The 20,848-nt window shown below is 38.4% G+C and overlaps 1 protein-coding gene across 1 annotated transcript in view; it reads right to left on the bottom strand.

The window, feature by feature from the left end:
* elfn1a (extracellular leucine-rich repeat and fibronectin type III domain containing 1a) overlaps positions 1-20,848 on the bottom strand; it is a 72,558-nt gene that overhangs the window by 8,555 nt on the left and 43,155 nt on the right. The window contains exon 2 of the mRNA XM_056401899.1: positions 16,868-16,959. The gene's annotated coding sequence lies outside the window, so the exon portion shown is untranslated. The remainder of the gene's footprint in view (positions 1-16,867; positions 16,960-20,848) is intronic.

Raw genomic sequence — 20,848 nt, 5'->3', positions numbered from 1 at the left:
TGCCAACAGTGAGCACTGCACTGTGATAAACTGATACACTGGAACATTGGTGCTATAAGGGCTTCATATGTTTCACGTAGATTTGAGTTGGGCCTAGAGGGTGAGATTATATGTGAATCTGCTGTATAGCTCATATATTAGCCTATTTGTGCTTTACATTCCATAAATTTACTATAAATAAGGAAGCTGGTACAGTATGTTTTCTTTGCCTGTTCGCTACTTCTGCTTTCCAATTCCCACTCATTACCATGTGTGGTGAGTGAATCCACACTACAGCATGCTATTTTTGCTATGTGGTGTATGCAAAAATCACATTTTAACTTTGATATTTTGTTTAATGGCAGTGAGCATGAACATTGTATTGGCAATATCAGTTTTACAAAGTCCATAACTGAGGGCTGACCCTGTCATTGAATTCGGATCTGTGCGTCTATGGCTTTCTACAAGACATTCCATACACACATAAAAGCACATGACCTGAGTTTCATTCAAAAGTGCATAAAAGAAAGCATTGTAAACACAAATGAAAGGCATTTTTGGTGCAGAGAAACAGTTTTTATTGTCATTCTCCTTGGTTTACACAGCACAAAGAAATTATCTGCTACGGGGCTCCGATAATCAAGTAAAGGCACTGGTCAGCTATTCAGGTCCAGATAAAGAGCAGGAAGACATGCTGTGGTGTACAACACTGCAACAGAATGCCAAAGGCTGCCACAACAAAACCACCTTCATGACGAGAAAAGAGCAGCGGCAGAGGAGCAGCGAAGAAAAGAACACTCTCAAAGCCCCTGGGAAGAAAGAGGCTCCAAATCAAATGTTCCATGAAATGAATATGAAAAATACAGCTCTGCAGAATATCTGGCAAGGCAAGAGATCTCTTAAAGAAAAACGGTGTCTTGTTATTATTCCCCAGTCTCTGACCTTTACTGCAAATACCGCACGGGAGAGACTGAGCTCATCTGACCCGACCTCCGCTCGCTCACAGCGTGGCACATGGTGCAAGATCTTTTAGCGGCTAAATGGAAGTTTAAGTTAAACTGGAGAAGTCTCCTCTCATTTAGAATGCATTGACTGTGTTTTGTTTGTCCACAGTGACTCAGTCTAGTGAGCTTCCAACTGATTCACTGCCTCACCAGTGAAACCCATGCATAAATTACAGTCAGGCTAGATCCCCTTGTTAGGGTAAACACAAAAACACAAGCATGCTCACGGTGATAGGTGATACTCTATCTTTTGCTTGCACAGATTTCGCTTTCAAAAACTGTATCTTAACTCCGGCAACTGGTGTCCCAATAAATCCACAGCATATGCCAACAAAAATGCCTGGAGTGCTAAGTTGTTGAGGGATAAACAAAGCAACAATCTACATTAAAATTAATTTTCAGTGCTTTAGTTTTATGCAAATCACACCATATTGTATATTCAGATCTTCAACTGAGCCTACGGCAACCAGCAGTGTATGTTGCCTTATGAGAGCTTAGGTCTATTTGCCACCACAGACCCACTTTCCATAATGGCAGCAATCTGTATGGTCCAGTGCTAGCCCTGAGTGCAGTAGGCCAGAACACCCAAGGCATCAGAGCTGAGTCTATTCCCCTATCAGACACAGGCAGCCATTCCACAGTCTCTTTTCCATTTAGGCTTTATGCTCTGGGTAATGAAGGCTTTTCTTTTTCTTTTCCTGTTCTGTGGATAACCTATTGAAACCCTGCTCTTGAAGAATGATTCAAACACAGCCTTGTAAATTTCTGTTCCAGTTGCTCAGGGCCCCTTCATACTTCACTTCTACTCAGTAAATCATTGGCTCCTTTTTACTTATTTATTTATTTTCTTATGAAACTAGAATTACTGCCTTGTTGTTTTACACTTCCACCAAGCAGGCAGGTTGCAGTTTACATCTATGTCTTTCCAGACTCATATGATATATATATATATATATAGTGCAGACTTTTTAGGAATTTAATAAAATGTATTAAGTGTATTTTTTTAATTGTTGGTTGAGAATGCAAAGAACCAGAGTCAAATTCCTTGTTTGTGTTCACACGAACGCAGAGTTGTAGCCATGACAGTGGACAATGCTTCAAATATGGATGTTGCTGCGCTGGATGCTTCACACACATCTTGAACCTCGGCAGCACAGAAGATCTGTACAATCATCACAGTTTCAAAGTGTCTCCAGTTCAGTATCCAAACAAATGTGAAATATGTTCACAAGTTCTGTCTAAGTCTTCAGAACATATATTATACGAGTTTGGACAGAAGTGTTACTTGACGTGGTTGGCGGAGTCCTACAACCGTGAGGCGGTAATTCTAGTTTGGCAGCAAACTAAATTTGAGAATCTGATTCTTTTAGTCATCTGGTGGAGAATCACACGAGAGGTCACCTGCTGAGGAGAGAGGGTTGAAGCAGGTCTTGCGGTAGTGACAGGTTGGATTATACTTTGTGGGAAATCTTGAAGCTGCAGTAGCTCTCTGTGCCTCACTGGAGGCTTAACATGTGAAGCAGGAGAGTTGTCCTCTCACACAAAGCCTCAGGAGTGCTGCTCCACCACGAGAGCCGGTGGTTATAGGCAAACTTTGACAGAAGCTCCAGGAAATCACATTACGAAAAAAGATTTTGGATCTACTGTGTCTCCGTTCCCACTAACGGTCAGTATATTGTATGCAAACCAGCCAGACCACACCTCACCACCCTCTCCGGCTATCTCTGCCTGTCAACCTCCCTCTGCTTGTCAGTGGCTCTGTCCAAACAATTTCACCGTGCATACTAAGCAAATGTTTTTCTCTTCTATCTCCAAGGGTCTACAAAAGCATTATATCTAAGGATTTGTTTTTATAATTTCAGGGCCTGCTTTTTGTTGCGTCTCCCCATGCTTCCTATCTTGTGCTTTGTGACGGTGAAAGGTACTTCAATCTCTGAGGACCCTCCTCATCCATACCAATGACTGCCCTTTATTTGATGTCATTCAAAATGCATGCACTTCTTGCTGGGAAGAATGAAATAAAGTAAAGATGGGAACATGGAGTGGAGAATCAATTGAGTTGAAATGGAACTACTTCTCTTGGGGAAGGAAAACATTGTGCTCATTGAGGTACTGAATTACTCGGGAGAAAGGGAGAACGAGGGCACATATGCTTGGGTTATATCAGAGGATATTAAAGTCGTACATTAATTACTCGGGGAATATTGCCTGGAAGAGAATTGATGGCCCTATCTTCATTGAATACTGTTTGGTAAAAGTTCTGCACTTTTTATGGCTTCAGTGATATACTTGTTGGACTTTGTATGTCATTTTCAGGAGATAGGAACTCAGCAAATTGACTTTTTTAGGTAGTATAACCTAACTTCTCTTATAAGTGATGAGTATTGTACTCCACCTCAATGCACTGAATTCATTTGTTTTACGGACAAAGCCTTTTATTCCCACACAACAATTGGAGTTGCTTCCTCGTATAAAATGGAGCCAGAAGAAGCTTTCAGCGCAGTATTTTTCTCAATGTGACCTCCGGAGAGATTAAACCATGAATGGAACGATAAGGAACTGTAGCTGGACTTACATAATGTATGTGAACAGCTGTTGATCAATTATGAGCCAAAGATAAGAAAACTTGAAAACACAGATTTCCCTAAAGATTTTTGATCTAACAACATTGATTCCCCACAACAAAGTGAAAACATTTCACAGAATTTCACATAGATTTAAGTATTTTTAGTATTGTTACTTTGACATGTGCAAATTTATAGTAAAAGTTGTTAACTTTAAATTTTTATTTGATAAATTTTTGTATGAAAAAGACCATATCTAGATTTATTTCTTAAAGTGTACTTCCCCACTTCCACCACACAGGGCATTACCCAGCAGAGTGAGCTATACTTGGCTGCTGAATGGACACAACTACCGACTCCTGTTTCTGCTGTTTTACTGTGTAAGAGGTAGATGTTAGTTAACCAAGACTTCTGAGTATTGCTGTCACATCAGATGACCAACCAGTGCCTATGTTGCGATCATGAAAGAAATTAAAGAAAAAACAGTCTAAATATGCCGACGTCAGCAATGACAGTTTCCACGATAATGATAATCCCAAATTTAAGATGATAGTTTGATATAATATTGATAATGTTATTGATGGTTCACTACTATGGAGATAGCTCTGTGTATCACTTCACTTTCCACTCTTATCATGTCGCAGGTCAGATGTTTGAAAATAAAATTATTCAAGATAATTACAAAAAAAATCCCTAAATATGAACGCTTGTGACAGCATGTGACGCCACACTATACAACTTTAACTCCAGAAGTATTCACATGTCACAGCACTCCCTGTCAAAATATTTTCTTAACTAGACGCCCAACAGTCTGATCAGACATAGGAATCCTGCTGCTTCTCTGTGGTTGCAACTCTTTCCTTTTCCGACACTAAAATCAATGTTTTTGACAGAAAACAAAAAGGTCACATCCGTCAATATTTTTGTTCCTAATGGTTGTAAGTAATTATACATGTAGTGGTATATGTGCATACACACTCTCTACAGTAGTGACCTATTGTAAATGCGACCACTGTGTATTAAACTGTAGGCTAAATAAACTAAATTTGCTTATTACTGCTATAGACCCACATGCAGCCACCCCATATATATAAGATATGTAGAATCAAAGAGGAAAGGACGAGAGAAACGAGACAAAGGAGACATTTAAGGTCACCAGGGTCATGTACCTGAGGGTCAAAAGAGTCTATAGCAACCAAAAGAGAAAAAAATACTACAAAGAGAAGCGCAAGTGTGATGCAGACTGGCTGCAAGGTGATGGCGCACTCGATGGTTGGTCATCCATTTCTGCTATCTCATCATAACTTATTTTTAACGGCCGTAAAGACATTTGATGCAGGGAACTGCGCATTTAGTCAGGTTAAAAACTTCTCCCTAGCGCTTGTGTGTAAACAATGAGACAGAATCAAGGCCTTTACTGTCAGTATTTTTATTTAATGTCACTCTAGTTCCCTGACATCTCTTTTTTGCAACACAATGCTTGCTTAAGCTTGTGTAAATGCAACAAAAAAGATGTTTGAATTACTCAGCAGAAAAACCTATAAGGAGACGTAATATATTATTATATTCAGTTATTATTTCATGATAAATAGACAACGAAGAGCACTATGCAAGGTGAAATTTGTTAAATGAAAGATTATTGTGAAGAATAATAAATAAATAAAAAACTGTCAAATGAAAGAGACAAAACAATAATGCTGCAACTAACGATTATGTTTATAATCCTATAATAAGGCCTCTATAACAGCAGAAACCAATTAAAAATCTCATTTAATTTCCTAGAGCCCAAACTATTAATATGAATGTTTGTATTTTTTACTTAAAAAAACTACTAAAATGTTTAATAGTTGCCAATTAGTTTTCTTTTGATTCACTAATTGATAAAACGATTAATTGACCAATCATTGCAGCTTTAAAAAGAGATTAACTCTGTTCAATAAAGAGTGAGCAGCCTGCTGCACGAACACAACTAACATCTCCTGTCTGCTTCTTTTCCGTATAAAACAGGACACATAACCCATCACAGGTAACTCACGTTTGAAGCCTCTTACATTACCATAACTGTTGAAGTTAAAACCATAAAAGAATACAGATAATCCATTATTTTTTTTACTTAACCCTTTTAATCTAATACCCTGGATTTATTTAAATTTTGCAGAGATTAATAAAGACAAATAACATCTTACTGCTGCCAATTAGCACTGTTCACTGCTGATAAGCTGCAAATTAGCATCAGGATAATAAGTATTGCTGAAGTGTGGGCTGATCTCAGTTAATGCTGATCATACATTAGTGCTAAATGTCAAATAACAGATCCTTTTTGGATAATTAAGGCCTTGAGTGCAAAGGTTGAGCTGATACAGATATGCACAGGCATCCTGAATTTAAAACAGCCTCTTGGTGTATTCTCAAGTTACATTCAGTCCACTTACTACTTGGTATTCCACTCAGGTGTCATACTTTGTAAAACTTTAAATGACTTACTACCCTGCCATCTCTTGTAAATTCCCAATATCTCACTCCATTGTTCTTCAGTGTATCAAGAGTCCTTCAGCAGGCTCATGGCCTAGTACGATTCATGCTTAGACGAGAACAAAAAATCTCATTACAAACTAAAAGCTCTACTTTGGGTGACACCTCTTATAAAGATGATAAGCCATGGAGGATGGCATGGAATCACACTGCACTGATGGAAACAGATGCATCGGTGAAACCCTGCAGGAGAGTTAAAGCTGCCCTGCACAATCGTTAGCAAAAAAACACCTCAGCCTTCAAAAGCTCTTTTGGAACATCATTGCCGTGATCTTTGCACTGTACACATAAGAAGCTATTCTGTAACAAAACCTCACAGTTAAGCTCTACAGGATGCAACTGGGCTACAGAGAGCATTTATCAAAGGGACGGAGCAAAGTGGAGTTTAATTTAATTCTGGACGTTTGATAGTAAGATACAAGCTGGAATAACACCGGAAGGTTTAAATGCAATTTTCCAGGCCATCAACTGACCATCAGCTCGGCACGTTATTTTGGCCTCCAAGCCAAAAGCGTCTGCCAGCAGTGTCTCTAGCTGCTGACTCATGACATGTCGAGCAAAAGTACTGTGCATCACTGTGACAAAAACTTACGGAAACTCGCTATTCAGGCGGATTTAACCAGGCTGCTCGGTGTGAACTTCTTTATGTTTATACTTTTATCAATATCTAATGTTTGGAGAAATGATAAAGTTCGCATATGCTGACAAAAATCTGAGATAAGACAGCTATCCTTATCTTTGTCAATTACTCCCGCCGTGCCCAGCCAAGTTTTCCCCATCAATTAACCTTCACAGAGTGACTGGAGCTAATTCAATTATGCCGTACTGCAGGACCACGCTTGTGACTGACAGCCCAACCTGCCTCAGTTTCCTGATTGACAAGCTGCGAACAGGAGCAGCCAGCCTGTCTGACCCGATGGACTATCTGACACATTTAGGAAGAGGACATTATCACTTTGAGATTAGCTCCACAAAGGGGGCTGACTCAGGTAATCTACATCTTGAAAAATTAGTGTGGTTTCCAGGGGATTCTACAATTTTACCTTCATACACAGATTTACCCTCATAGTTGTGGTGAGGATGCGGTGAGGATGCAGAGCTCGGTGTTGTTTTTCTGCTCATGTGTTTATATGGATTGCCTATTATGAGACAAAGGTCGTGAGCATCCGTGTTTAGAGAATATATGGAATGTGTCTATAAAATTACTTCCTTTCCTGCCTGAACTACCATGAGGCCCCATCCCCAATTTGAATGATAACTTCCCATGGCTTAATGATATTTTATTTTTAATTTAGATAGATCCTGCATTGTGGTTTAGATTTATTTATTGGCATCTATAAAATGTTTGAATCACAACCACACACTCTAGGAAGCCATTTGAAACAATGGGATTTGCTGGTGAGGAAAATGTCTTTTGATGTGTTTTCCATAGCAGCCATTGTCTTATTTTGTAGTCTCAAATTTTAATAATGTTATAAAACTGAATAGCAGCTCACCTGATTAAAACATAAACTCACTACTCTCTTGCTAGCTGTTGCTCTGTATCTGTAATTCTGTGTAGGTAAGTAGGAGCTTCTTTAAAAAGTTATCTAATGGAAAAAAAACTGTGACTGTATGAAACACACAGATTTCAGCATGTAGTGTAGTTAGACCAGCCATCAATCTTTAGAGGGATGTATTTCAGTGGTGTGTATAGCTCGGAGCAGCTAGCTACAAATCCCACTGACATATTCTAGAGTAAGCTCAATATTTGACATGATTTACTCTTACACGGCAGGGTTTTTTTTAAATGCGTCTACAAATTAAGGCGCTGGGTAAATGAATCGAACTGTAAATTTACCAAGGAGCAACACTAACAGGGACTATAGCTGATTAACACTTTTGGTTAAATTCTCCCAATGGTACCCTGGCCAAGTGCATATCTTCATGTGTTCAGTGTCATTATCAAAAAAATTAATCCATGTTTTGATGTCTAACAAATTGCATTCTCATCACATCTCACCACAAATACATGATCCTGATTGAACTGACTTCATTCACAGCACCATGTTCATGCCTGTTATAATGATGAACTTAAAACACAGTTTCATTCACAGGCTTGGATTGTTGGAGGTGAACAGCAGTTACCAGCAGCAACAAGCAATTTTCAGGAATTGGCTGGAGCACCATCTGCAATTGAATAACACGTAGGTGAAGACTGGGGTGGTGGGTGGTGTGTTTTTAGCCTCCAATGCATGGCAGCCACTTGCCAACTAATAGCAAAAATAGCGGTTAAAAGACACAACAGCCTAAACTGAAAATATTATTTGAGACTATAGTTGTTGGTTATGAACCTTCCTACCAATTTTGCATCTCTGTCCGTAGTGGTTTTTACGTCTCTGTAGATATTTTTTGTCTCTCTGTAGTTGTGCTATTTCTCTTTGTGGTCATGTGGCATCTTTTGTAGTAGCTTGGTGCCTTATTGTTGTCTTTTTCAACTGTTTGTGGTCATTTTGTTTGTTGTATGTATGTTTGCGGTTGTTTTGAATCACTTTGCAGTGATTTTCTTGTCTCTTTGTGGTCGGTCTTTGTGCTCATTTTATATCTCTCCTGTTCACTTTGTGTCTCTTTGTGGTCAGTTGTAATCTCTTTGGGGTTGTTTCAAATCTCTCTCGAATTATTTTGCATGTACTTGCAGTGGTTTTGCCTTTTGTCTTTCTAACAGTTTGCTGAAGTTTATCTCTCTGTCATTTTGTGTCTCTGTGGTCGTTTTTTCTCTTGTCATTGTTTTGCATATCTTTGTAGCCATTTTGAGTCTTTGTGTAGTCGGTTTTTGCCTCTTTGTATTTGTTTTGAGGATCTTTGTGATTATTTGATTGACTCTTCATTTGCCAAACAAACAACAAATGTTAGCAGTCACCTCGTACAGAGGCTGTGGCCTGGACCCTTGGCCTCCTGTGCCTGCGCTCGATAGGCCTGCTCTGTAATCCATCCGTGGGTGGTGCATTGAGCTTGTGGTGGTCAGTGACAGCAGATCTGAGCGGCAGTAGCAACAGATTCATGAAGCAGGGGCTCATCAGTCTGTTATGTAAATGAGTGTAGTTGGTGTTCAGGGAGACCAGCTGATGATCATCTGATTTGCGGGGGAATAATGACTTCATGTTCCTCTCTAAACCTACAGTCTTTTTATTTTTTATTTTTTACAGAGCTCAAAAAGAGTATTAAAGTTGGACAAGGTGACAACCAAAAAAAAAAATCAATCTGTGTTGGCAAGGATGTTAGAGAAGTCTGACTTTCCTGATTCAGCAATTTGATCCATCTATGATGAGCACTGGAATGAAAGGAAACACGGGGGTGGCAAATGGAAACAACCACCTTGTGCGATGGCAATGTTGAAAAAATAAAACTGTCTCTGCCTTGAAAGAAAAGTTATTGTTTCTGACAGGGCAAATTCTCTCAGGCTCAACAAGGGGGAGAGGATGCAACAGAGAGCTTGTTCACTATCAAAGGAGTGAAAGGTTTGTGGGTTCACCACAGAAAGCCACCTTTAGATTTGAAGGAGATCTCAACACAAGATGACAGGCATACCACTGGGAAGACTTTTTTTTTTATTGCAGTTAGGTTGGAGGACGCAACAAATAAAGGCTTTAAATGCTAATGGACATTAGTGGAGATAAACAGACATAAAATGGTCTGATAGCATTGTGTCAGAATTTGCATTTTTATAGCTATTGTCCATTTGAATTTCCTCCCACAAACGCACATGGGAAACAAGCCTTGGTGATAAAAAAAAAAAAAAGAAAAAAGAAAGGAAGGAAACATATTAAAGTAAGCCCTAATACTAAACAGTGGGAAACCAGTCATATAGTCTTTTAGCAGCTCTCACATGTGATCCTGTCGTTGTCACAGCCGTAACAAAACCATTCACGTTTGTTTCTCACATGCCTCCTATCTAGCAAGTATTTTATTAGAATTGATACCCTAGTTAAAGAAACAATTTAATTAGGTTTTAAATAGCAGCTTCCATCACCAAAATGGATATTACAAATCCATAATCCGTATAACAACAGCAGCCTCTCTTTCACAGATGTTCCTCATCTGCACTGCCTTTAGCACACTTCTTGTAAAATACTTAGGTACAAGGGTGAGTAGTCAATAAATGTCATCTGTGTCATAACCTACTAAGGAGATGAGGCAGAGGCAATTATCATTCTACATCAAAGTCGAAAGGTCATGTGGCAAGCTATATTACATAGTGGACAGATGCCTTATGTGATGTGATTAATCACTTTGCCGATGAAAGTGTTCTACTTTTACCATGCCCTATCGAAATGACTGTTCTCAGCCGGGCTTTAGAGATGTTATTTCGTCTTTGTCACATTCAGATTTTACTGTGCTGTTAAAGAAAAGTTTGATTTTTATAAAAGGTGCAAGTTTGAAAGAGTCTGCAAAAGGAAATGCAAGGTTACTTTCTTAAAAGTTACAGTAGCTCCGATGAAATAGTATGAATGTCGTGACAAAAATAGGCGAATCTAATATCTTGAGGACAGAGGACAGTTCTACCTGCTAATATGATGATTTGATTAGATCATTGATAACCACTGATGAAAAGATTCAAACAATAATGTATCAAATATATCAAAAATATATTTTAAAAAGTTGGACGTTAAATGAAAGGAAACATAAAGATATTGGTTTTTTTTCATACAGTTGAACTGTCAGTGTTTAGGTTGGTTTGATCAAGTTTGCATTAGTACTATTGCTGCTGGATAGATGGTTATTTCAACTATTTATCCATCTATTCTAGTGAACAATTTATCCATTACATTTAGCTATTTCAATTTATACAATACTTACTTAAAATACTATTTTAGCCATTTATCTATTAAATTTGATCAAGTGTTTCGCCAATTTAAAGATTAATGCACTTGCTTACTATTTTTTATGTACTCTCAATCACAATGCATAATGATTGTGTATCTATCTAATATTTACATTTACAAGAATCTTCTGATGTATTTGATATATTTTTGATGCACTGAATGTGATATATTATTTTGTCTGTACCCACTCTTTGGGACTGATGTACTTTTTCTTAAGTTTTCATAGTATATTTCAGGAATTGTTTCTTTTTTATTTTAGATGTTTATCACTCTGGGCAGGTTGAGGGGTTAACCACACCTCTCATTACAATATTAGCCTGTTGGTTTATGTATATTGGTGGTAACAATTTTTACCATTGAGAACCACGCAATCTATCAGGAAATATCTTGCCCTTGTAGAAATAAAGCTACTCTACATGGAAGTCATTGTTCTTCATTTATGAAGTACACGCAGGCGTGTGTATACAGGTATCAGTATATTACAGTCAACTATTACAGCTGTTTATTTAATTGCTTCATCCCCTCTCACTCCCTGAGGGTGGATTAATAAGTAAATACAGCTGCTGTACAATAAACCTGGGTACATATGAATCTTGATAGTGCACAGTTGGAGACAACGGATGCCAGTGATATGAATAAATGAAACGTAGACATCATTATTACTACTACACTGTTCATATAGTAGATTAATTACACCTTCAGCTAGGTTTTCAAAATCCCCCCGGATGAGTGATTGTTGTCGGGACTTTGTCACAATCCTGACACGTTACCACCCAAGTTGGACAGTCAGACACTGATACTAATCTATAATCCATCTGAGATGTAATTTTCAGCTTTAGAGCTGTTTTCCAAAGGGATAAAGGAGTCAAGAAGCACAATGACTATGTAAAGTACATACATTATTTCCCTTTGAAATAAAAAATAAACAAACACAGCAGGTATTTATGGAAATTATAAATAATCATTTTATACTATTACTAAAAGGTGATGGCAAATAAGCAGGGTGAACCAAATCTGTAAAGAAGGATGTGAGTCAGAGAGATTTCTCAGTCGAGTAGTGTGCTGTCTCACCTACTGCAATCTCTTTATCTTTCCGACCAAAGAAAACTTCCTGAGAAAATCATTATACAAGATTAAATGTGCCATAGGAAGCTTATGTACATGAGACAGTTTCCACATTAGTTTTAGCTTCTTATTATTAATAGAGTCACATAAGCTTCCTTAATCGGGTGAACTATTAGTAGTCACAGATAATGTATGCTGATCGAATGCCTTTAAAGGTTCCTTTACCACCATGTTTGGTTTCATATGAATAATCTTTGTGAAATCTTTTTTTTTTCTTCTTTTTTTGTGAAATCTTTTTTAAGCCTGTAAACTACAGGTATAAAAAACAAAGCATATGGGATAATCTCTTACAATAGAAATTAAAAGGTCAACACTAAAAAGACATTTTAAAAATGAAGGCCAGCTTTTGACGAGAGGAAACATAAAAGCAGATGGCCATGAGATCCTTCTTTAAAGGTGAGTGGCCTCAGGTTTTAATCCTGCTCCGAAGACGATAAACCCAGGCCTCAATTATCTCCCCTTTTCTCACTCGAGAACATGGCTAAATCCAGTCGGTGTTTTCAAAACAACCGACGCATTAAACATGCAGATGGTTTGTGTTATTGCTTTAGTTTGACTAGCTAAATTCCAATAAATACAAGAGGCTTTGTCTTCTGCGCTCTGACTGAATGAATGGCATGTAATAAGAGGGAAGAATTGAGGTGTCATGATTTGAGAAAAGTCTCCCGTCATTCAGAGAAAGGTGCCGCAGAGTTTTATCAGCGAGGTGGAAAAAAATCATTATGGAGTCTGTAATGAATGGCTGACAGCTGTCTGTCAAAACCCATGTAGTCCTGTTTTAACTTCCATTCATTTTCCCCACGATTGCCTTTCTCATTGCAAAGTCACAGCCCGGTTGCCTGTGCATGTCTTCATTAACTAAATATAGGACTTGATTAAAGTAATGGAGATGACAATATAAGAACTGACCCTGTGTTGACTTGCTTTAATCTCTGGAGGCTTCTTTTGGCTTATTTTACAAGTATTTGTTGTATAGGTACATTGTGGGCTGCGGGTCCTCTTTAACACATAAAAAAAAATCTTGTAATACTTTCTTCACTGCCCCGAAATCCTGCATTAGTCTTTGTCCAAAACATAAGTAACATCACTGTGTAGGATAATAACATACTTCACATGTCTTTGGCTGTGGATGACTTTTTGGTGAACACAAAATAATATATATTTCAGTTCAGGCACAGTCCATAAAACATGAAACATCAAATATTATTTTATTATTTGGTGTAATAAAAATTCTTTATTGTCATTTCTGTTCATTTTTGCCACATTCATAAAATGTGTAAGCCAGGTTTGTGGCAAAAAGGAAGGGTCACCACTTTTCTGCATATTGGGTTGGAATAATAAGGTTAGAATAGATACAGAAATATCTGTTGCAATTAAAATTATTACATTCACACATACAGTAGTGGGGTCTGTGAGACCCAGAACAATTGGGAAGTAGAGCCAGTGTTAAGTTTAGCATGCAGATGTCAGGTTTTCTAGAGTTTAATTGCTTTGTTTCACAAATAACCCTGAAGTTTTAACCCTGACTGACACTGGAGGACTCGACAATGCACACAATGTTTACTGAAGGAATGATTTAGGCGGATTTGGCTCCTCTCATCTTTTTCAGGGAAAAGCCTTTAATCTTTAACCGGCCATAACTCTGATAGCTGTAGCTCTCATCAAAAAAAAGTAATGGACTTGAGAGAGCATCAAGTGAGTAAAGTGATCACTAAAAATTACAGTACATTAGCACTGATGACAGCCTGGTCAAGGCAAGTGGATGAGGTAGATTTAGGGAAACGCACCAATATGGAACCACCACAGAACCACCGAGGAGGCAGGGCTGTATGTCGGATTTTCTTTCATCCTGATTGAACGCTGTAGTTCCCAGTAATAATGTAATCACATGAATCACGAAGTGTAAAGCAGCCATTTCGTCTTTTAAATATGGATTGTGCTGCGATGGAGGGTTGTGGTATGTTGCATCGATCTTGTCTAAAAGAGCATAGTGGTTAAAAAGAAGACAGGTGTGTTTTATGTAGCCACCATGTATTACCAACTTGACATCTCAAGTCATCAATGCAACTACATAAACCAATGCTATATATACAAGGGGTTGTGTTCCCATCCTCAAGCCATTGATCACATCATAATGTGCACTGCTCGGGCACCACTGCAGCCAACATGCACGTGAGGCAGAGCAGGGCATAGCGATATCGATGCATTGAGCAAGCAATAAGGAACCCAATAATCGTCAGCCATACCGATGTTTTATAATCACTTTATGCTACCAATTTAAGGCTCCCACGGGATCCATGTCTCTCAGGCTAATCCATGATGCTCTTTACAGTAATCCATTCAAATAACTCTTCTCTAGTGCCATCAATTAGGAATCCAGGTTGATGGTGGACTTGGCACTACATAGCTTGATAGGGCTAAAGCTTAAAGCTGTAGTGACCTGGACAGGAGAATGATCATTACAGTGATCAATTACTTAACAATATTCTATTATCAATTACAATTTAAACACAGCTTTCATAAGGAAAACTGAAAAACACGGAAGCGACGGAAAGATAAAACATCATGACAAATCAAAATCCTACAACTGGAATCACACAGTGGTGGCAAAAAATACATTTACAATAAAATGTTGTTGCCCAATGTAGCCAGGATTTTCACATTTCCTGTTGAGCGCACTGCACATCCTGTACAGATCAGTAAAGGCACATATCTCTGCAGGGAAACTAGGAAATATAGGTCCCCTAAAAGGATATTGCTCTGGACACTCTCTTTTAAAATAAAATAATTAAACTGGGAGTTTTGTGGTCCCTCTCCAGCTCTGGTCCCTCAGACTTCAGCTTGTGTTGCAACGGCACTACATCTTCAGTTGTAATGACAATGGTTAAAACCTTGCTACAATACACTTTAATGGATTGCCAAACTTGTTTTAGAATGGCAGTAAATAGTATGTATATATTGGCTGCTTGTGCTTCTTGTGCATAATACGGTTTCATATTTATACCCAGAGAAGAGATTTTTCTGGACAGTTTGACATAAGAAAAATCCCTTTGGCCGTACTTGAAAGGCAGTGAGGATTAAATCAAAGTCATTCATCCAGCACTCAAATTCACATTTGATATATCCAACGAGGATTTAGTGTTTGAAGTCTGTCCAAACATGCCTCTCCTTATATGATTGACAAGAATATATACAAAGGGTAATATATACAAAGGCTCATTGTCTCTCAACTTCTCGTTTCAATAAAAAATGCCATAAATGGCAGCTCCCATTTGGAACAAAAACACTGTAAACATGAAAGACCTAAAACACAAACCCTTTAAATGAAACATATCAAAAACACAATTATTAGGTTTTCTTTGGTCAATTTCCGTTTAGGAGCTTTCCGGCAGAGTATCTTGTTACAAGCAGATTTAGATGATGACACAGGATCCACTGAATACATTATCTTCAGTGTGAAAACAGTTTTCAAATACGTCATAATTATGTCTACATCATCATTATTATCATTCTTCTCCAGGCCCTGCTTTAATATAGTATCTATCCAACTGTTGTAGTTTTATTTTTGTTTAAAGGACACTGGGACTTTGGCCTGGACATGTTGAAAGATATGTATTAGCAATCATAAAAAATATTAGGACAAAAAAATAAGACTATATTCATGCTAGCAGCATCTGTCAGCCTCTCAGGCTCAGCGGCGCTTCAGAGTTAATGCTATTAACATGCTAACATGCTAACTTGTCACCCTACCAGCTATGAATCATATACATCTAGGGTGTGGAGGGTCTCTGCTTACTTTAAAAGGAGTTAAACAAAGATATTAAGGCATTTTGCTGTTATACTACAGTTGTTAATGGCAACTATCTTTCATGCTGGTATTTTACAGCGTCCACCTTTAACTACAGTTGAATAAATAGCAAGAGGGAAGTGTTACTTTTAGTGGAAAAAAACTGCACGGTTTCTTTTGAGCCACATGACATGTGCCTCGATGAAGCCACAGGGCACTCCCCATCTGCTCTGCTTTACATGACTGACTAGCTGAGTAACTAGTGAGTCAGTTAAGTAGAAAGGTTGTGCAGGTTATGAAAATGTATTGCAAGAAAGTGAGTCAGTGATGATTCAAATGTCAAGGCCACATCTCTTTGGTGAAAGGCCTCTTAATTAGCACTAATAGCTCAGTGTGCACACACACTTCCTGCCACTAATTTTCCCCATTGTCATTGGCAGTGAAGAACAGTGGTGGTTTTTAATGATTCTGATAATTCAAGTTTAGCAGGTGAATAAATCCTTTAGAAGCATTAGAGGAGGAATAATAGAAATTTTAATGCAATAATTATTATAAAACAATAAAGCTATCGAACCTCTGACGAGGTGGTGGGAAGAGGGTTAAAGACTAGATATTTACAGCCATTTATAGACATTTAACTGTAATGTTCCCATTAAGATTCCATAAATAAAAAGTATAACCATTAGCCTATTGTACTGTAAGACTCCACTGCCTTCTAAAGCCTATAATAAACATTTACTTTCTGGTGCTGACATGTATTATAAATGAAAAAGCAGAGGTTGAAGCAGGGAAACCTGAACACAACATAAATCCACCCTGATATTCAGGCCACACACTCTCGGGATGACATGTCCTTTGAGTGACTTGTCTTTGGCACTGTACTGTACTTGTCATGTTTATTGACCAGTGGATTAGCGATGGATCCTCTGTGATCCTCTTAGGGGGCGTTTGCTCATGCAGAGCTGCAGTTGACTCAAACCACGAGGTGCGACTGTACCAAATACCTGCACTCACCTCTGTACTCTGGGTTGAAGTCCTCAGTGTGAGAGAGCATCCCTGGTGTCCTCCAGCTGTGCAAGATGTTCACTGATTTCTCCTCTCGAACTCTGAGGGGGGAAAAAAAATAGAGATTGATGTTGATGCCTCATTTCCTATCAAGCTGTTTGTTTTCCAGCAGCATAGCACAAGAGATGGATTTCATGCGGTGACCAGTCTGAAAAGAGTATTCTAGTCAACATGTTAAATCCAGTATATGGAGGCCAGTCTTAATGGGGCATGTAATAAAAAGCTTCTTCTGCAGAGGATAACCTTCTTTTGGCATTTCAGTTCAAAATGAATTCAGCAGCATGAAAGTTCTTTTTCATCTCACTCTCCCTCTCTCTTTTTTTCTTTTTTTTTTTCAAGAATCGGTACCACCTCATTAACCTTATCTTACAAGCACAAGCTAATGAAATCCTCTGTTTCAGTTTCCGGTCTTGCCAAAGTTAGTTTAACTAATTAATTAATTTTTACTCATTAATCAAACATCAATCCCCCCCCACACCCACCCACCCCCACCCCGGCCTATCATGAGAAATGTGCTGCACGCGTCGCCCAGGGGGGAGGCTGCACAGGCACATGTTCATGCATTTTTATTGAAAGTTAAAATGAGGAGATAGTGAAGATTTGTAACAACGAGAGACGAATGTTTTGTATTCGCCACAATAAGTGAAACAGAAATTAAACATAATTTCCTCATCTTTTATCCATGCTTCGGCCTTGCTTCTGTGGTTCTTTTTTCCTGAGCCTCTATGGCATGCAGCGATGCAAGGCTGCAGAATTTCTCACCTACATACATATTAATGTCTGCAGAAGACAAGCGCCAGATTACTGCACAATCAGTATTCATATTACTTCTCTTGCTCTAATGAAACAATTCTGTGTTCTCATCTCCCGTGACTCAGAGTGTATGACATGCTGTATCAGATGAAAAGCACAGGCAAAATTCAATCTCCAACAATCAGTAATGGAAATCTGCAGAATGGGTAGATTTCCAGTAAATGAGAGGACAATAGATAATGCGATTCAATTAGCTGCTAAGGCTGCTATTTGCATTCCAGTGAAAGGGGTGATAGTTTAAGTGGCCCAAGGCAGCTGTCTTTCAGCAAAGGCCAGTGACAACACAAAAAGCAGCGGAACCAAGAGAAAAGGGGGAGTTTGGGGAGTCTTCAGCAGTTTTCTTTTAATTACTCATCATAATGACTCCATTTAGCTGTTCAATGACCCATTTTACGGCATTGAACAGGCATGGGAAGCTCTCTGTCCTTGGCAGGGTCAGTCCTGCAGCTGCCCCTGCTGCCATGCTTCAACCAAGAAGGAACTTTTTTTTTTTTTTTTTTTTTTTTCCTCACTGGGCTTTAACAGACAGGTTGCTCAATAATTTTCCCTCGCAACACATTCAAACATGTCCAGAGCGGCTTCGTCGGCACAAATGAAGTATGGAATGATTGTCGCTCCATTCATTTCAAAGAAGAGCTCAGGAAAATAGTTAATAATTCAGATAAAGATTTTGTTTGTCATGTTGGTGCCAGTCAGGTCTAGGTCTTAGAAACAGGCAGGTAGATCTGTTAAAGAGTCGAGTACCACTTTACAGTAAGACTACCCTTATAAAGGATTTATAAATGGATTATAACTAGGTTATTAATTCGGCTGTTAACACTTTATAAATCAGAAATAAACAGTTATAAACAAGTTATAACACAGTTTTCATGCATTGATGTGGGCTCACTATTTGGCAAGCTCAAGTTAATGCTTGCTACTCATTTATCTTATTAATGAGTTATTACTATTTATAGCTGTTAAAAGGGAACCTTATCGTAAAGTGTCAAAAACCCACCATTATTTATGAATGAGTTGCCAGTTCTAAATAAAAGTAGCCTTAGAGTATGAATCCGATTATTTGATATGATAATCTGATCAGCCAAATAAAACCTTTTCAACATTAAGATGCTGACGGCGGTTAATTGCTAGTAACAAATATCTGATGAAGCAGACAGGTATAAACACTGGGTGATGGAGAACACAAACTAATGAGATATGAGGCTTAATAGTACAGATAAATGTGTTATAACAGCTTATAAATGATTTCTAAAGTGTTAACAAGCTAATTAATAAACTAGTTATAAACCATTCATAAATCCTTTATAAGGATGGTCTTATTGTAAAGTTTTCGTTTTTGTTTGCTACTGAGTCGTTTTTTTCATTTACTCGTTTATCGTGTAGTTGTGATCATTTTCCCATGATTTTATTTATATCTTAAGTAAGTTTATTGTCCCCATGAAGGGTATAGTGACAAAGTTAAATTTGCTCAGCCACAGAGGTCAAGTTTCTGCTTTGACTGCCCGCTGCTTATCCTGCAAAATTATTGATTCTGGATGTAGTGGCTGTGGTTATACGGTAGGTGAATATGGGGGAAGGGTCCTTTATTCTTGGGCACCCATCTGGCGTGTGCCCTACAGTCCTAGTCAGTCATAAGCTGAAAATCACTGGCTGGACTGTCTTCTCAGTAAACTCACAAGTCACAGTCAGATGGAAGTAAAAAGTATAATGTTTAATTTTGATTATAATAACAGATATTTTCTACTCCATCTTTTCTACCATGTGTTTTTTTTAAAGATTATTTAGAGGATTACATATACAGGTCCATTGTTATGTGAATTTTCTTTATTAAAATAATTTCCTTATAATAAGGTTAAATTCCTAGAAGTGGAACACTGTCTAAAAATACACAGCAAATCTTTAATAGATAGATAGATAGATACATACTTTATGTATCCCCTAGGGAAAATCCAAATATCTCTATTTTGGAGAAATATTTTGAACAGAAACAGTCAGTACTGTCAAAAGTCTTTACATGTGACCTGATGTACGTGAGGATGGGTCAGGTTGCAGCCCTGGAGGAAGGGGTGCTGGAGGAAGAGAGTGGGGGTGGTGAAAGGAAACAGGCCCCATATGGTCTTAAGGAACTGGAATTTCTGGCACATCTCCAGGATGCTGACCCAGAGCATTGAAAGGTTGAACACTGGCACCGATCTGACTGATTCTGCTCGGCTGCTGACGTGCAGAGAAGCGCTCATGGATATGAGGACAAAAATAGCTTGCTGTCGTCCATGGCTTGACGCAACTGTTTAGAATTTAAAATTCTGCCAGTTTACTCTGCCCCACGTCAACTTCAGTGGTCAGATGACTTACGTCACAATGTGGCAGTATTTTGTCATTGTACATAATTGACGTTTCAGTTCATTTGATTTGATTTGAACAGAGAATCCAATTCGTAACATGAGGATGGGGATTTCAGGCTTGTTGTTCAAGCTGGTCATGTACAGTCTATTTGAATAAAGAAACCAGCTAAAACATTCAGAAAAGAAGCGAACCCAACTCAAATTATATGTGCCCTCCTCTTCTTTTTGTGGCAGACCATTGTTGTGGTCATTCATTAAGTGAAGACATTAGTGTGCTTAAGTGCTTTGCAGAGTAAAGGCCTCTACATGAAGATGGTTATAAAACAAAGATAATGTAGCAGAGAGGGAGATTTTCTAAATGAATATTACATTAAAACCAACCAGGAAGCTACATTTTCCCGTTCCCCGCGTGCTCCTGCGGTGTACAGTTGGCAAATTGTTAATTCAAAAAAGTGCACATAATGTATGTATGTTATCATAGCTCTCATTGGTAGTGGCACCAATAAGGGTGATTAGTTATTACGGCCATCATCGGAACCAGCCAAGTCACGTTGATGGTATATCATTTGTTGCTGGTGGGAGGTGACATCTTTTGGACGTTGCTCAGAAGAAGCTTTAGGATATGTTTTACAGTTTGACTTCCACTGAGAGTCTCCTTGTTGTTGCTAAGGAAGAGTGAGCACCACCAGCAATTACTTTTTGACTCTGGGTCTGAGTTTTCTTGATCATACATTGAGGCAATGAGAAAAATTAATAAAGTACTACTCCTCAGGGA

The sequence above is a fragment of the Seriola aureovittata genome, chromosome 17 (genome assembly GCF_021018895.1).
Source record: "Seriola aureovittata isolate HTS-2021-v1 ecotype China chromosome 17, ASM2101889v1, whole genome shotgun sequence".
NCBI classification, from domain to species: domain Eukaryota; kingdom Metazoa; phylum Chordata; class Actinopteri; order Carangiformes; family Carangidae; genus Seriola; species Seriola aureovittata.
Note: the sequence above shows the minus strand (reverse complement) of the source record. Positions and strands in the feature narration are given on the sequence as shown.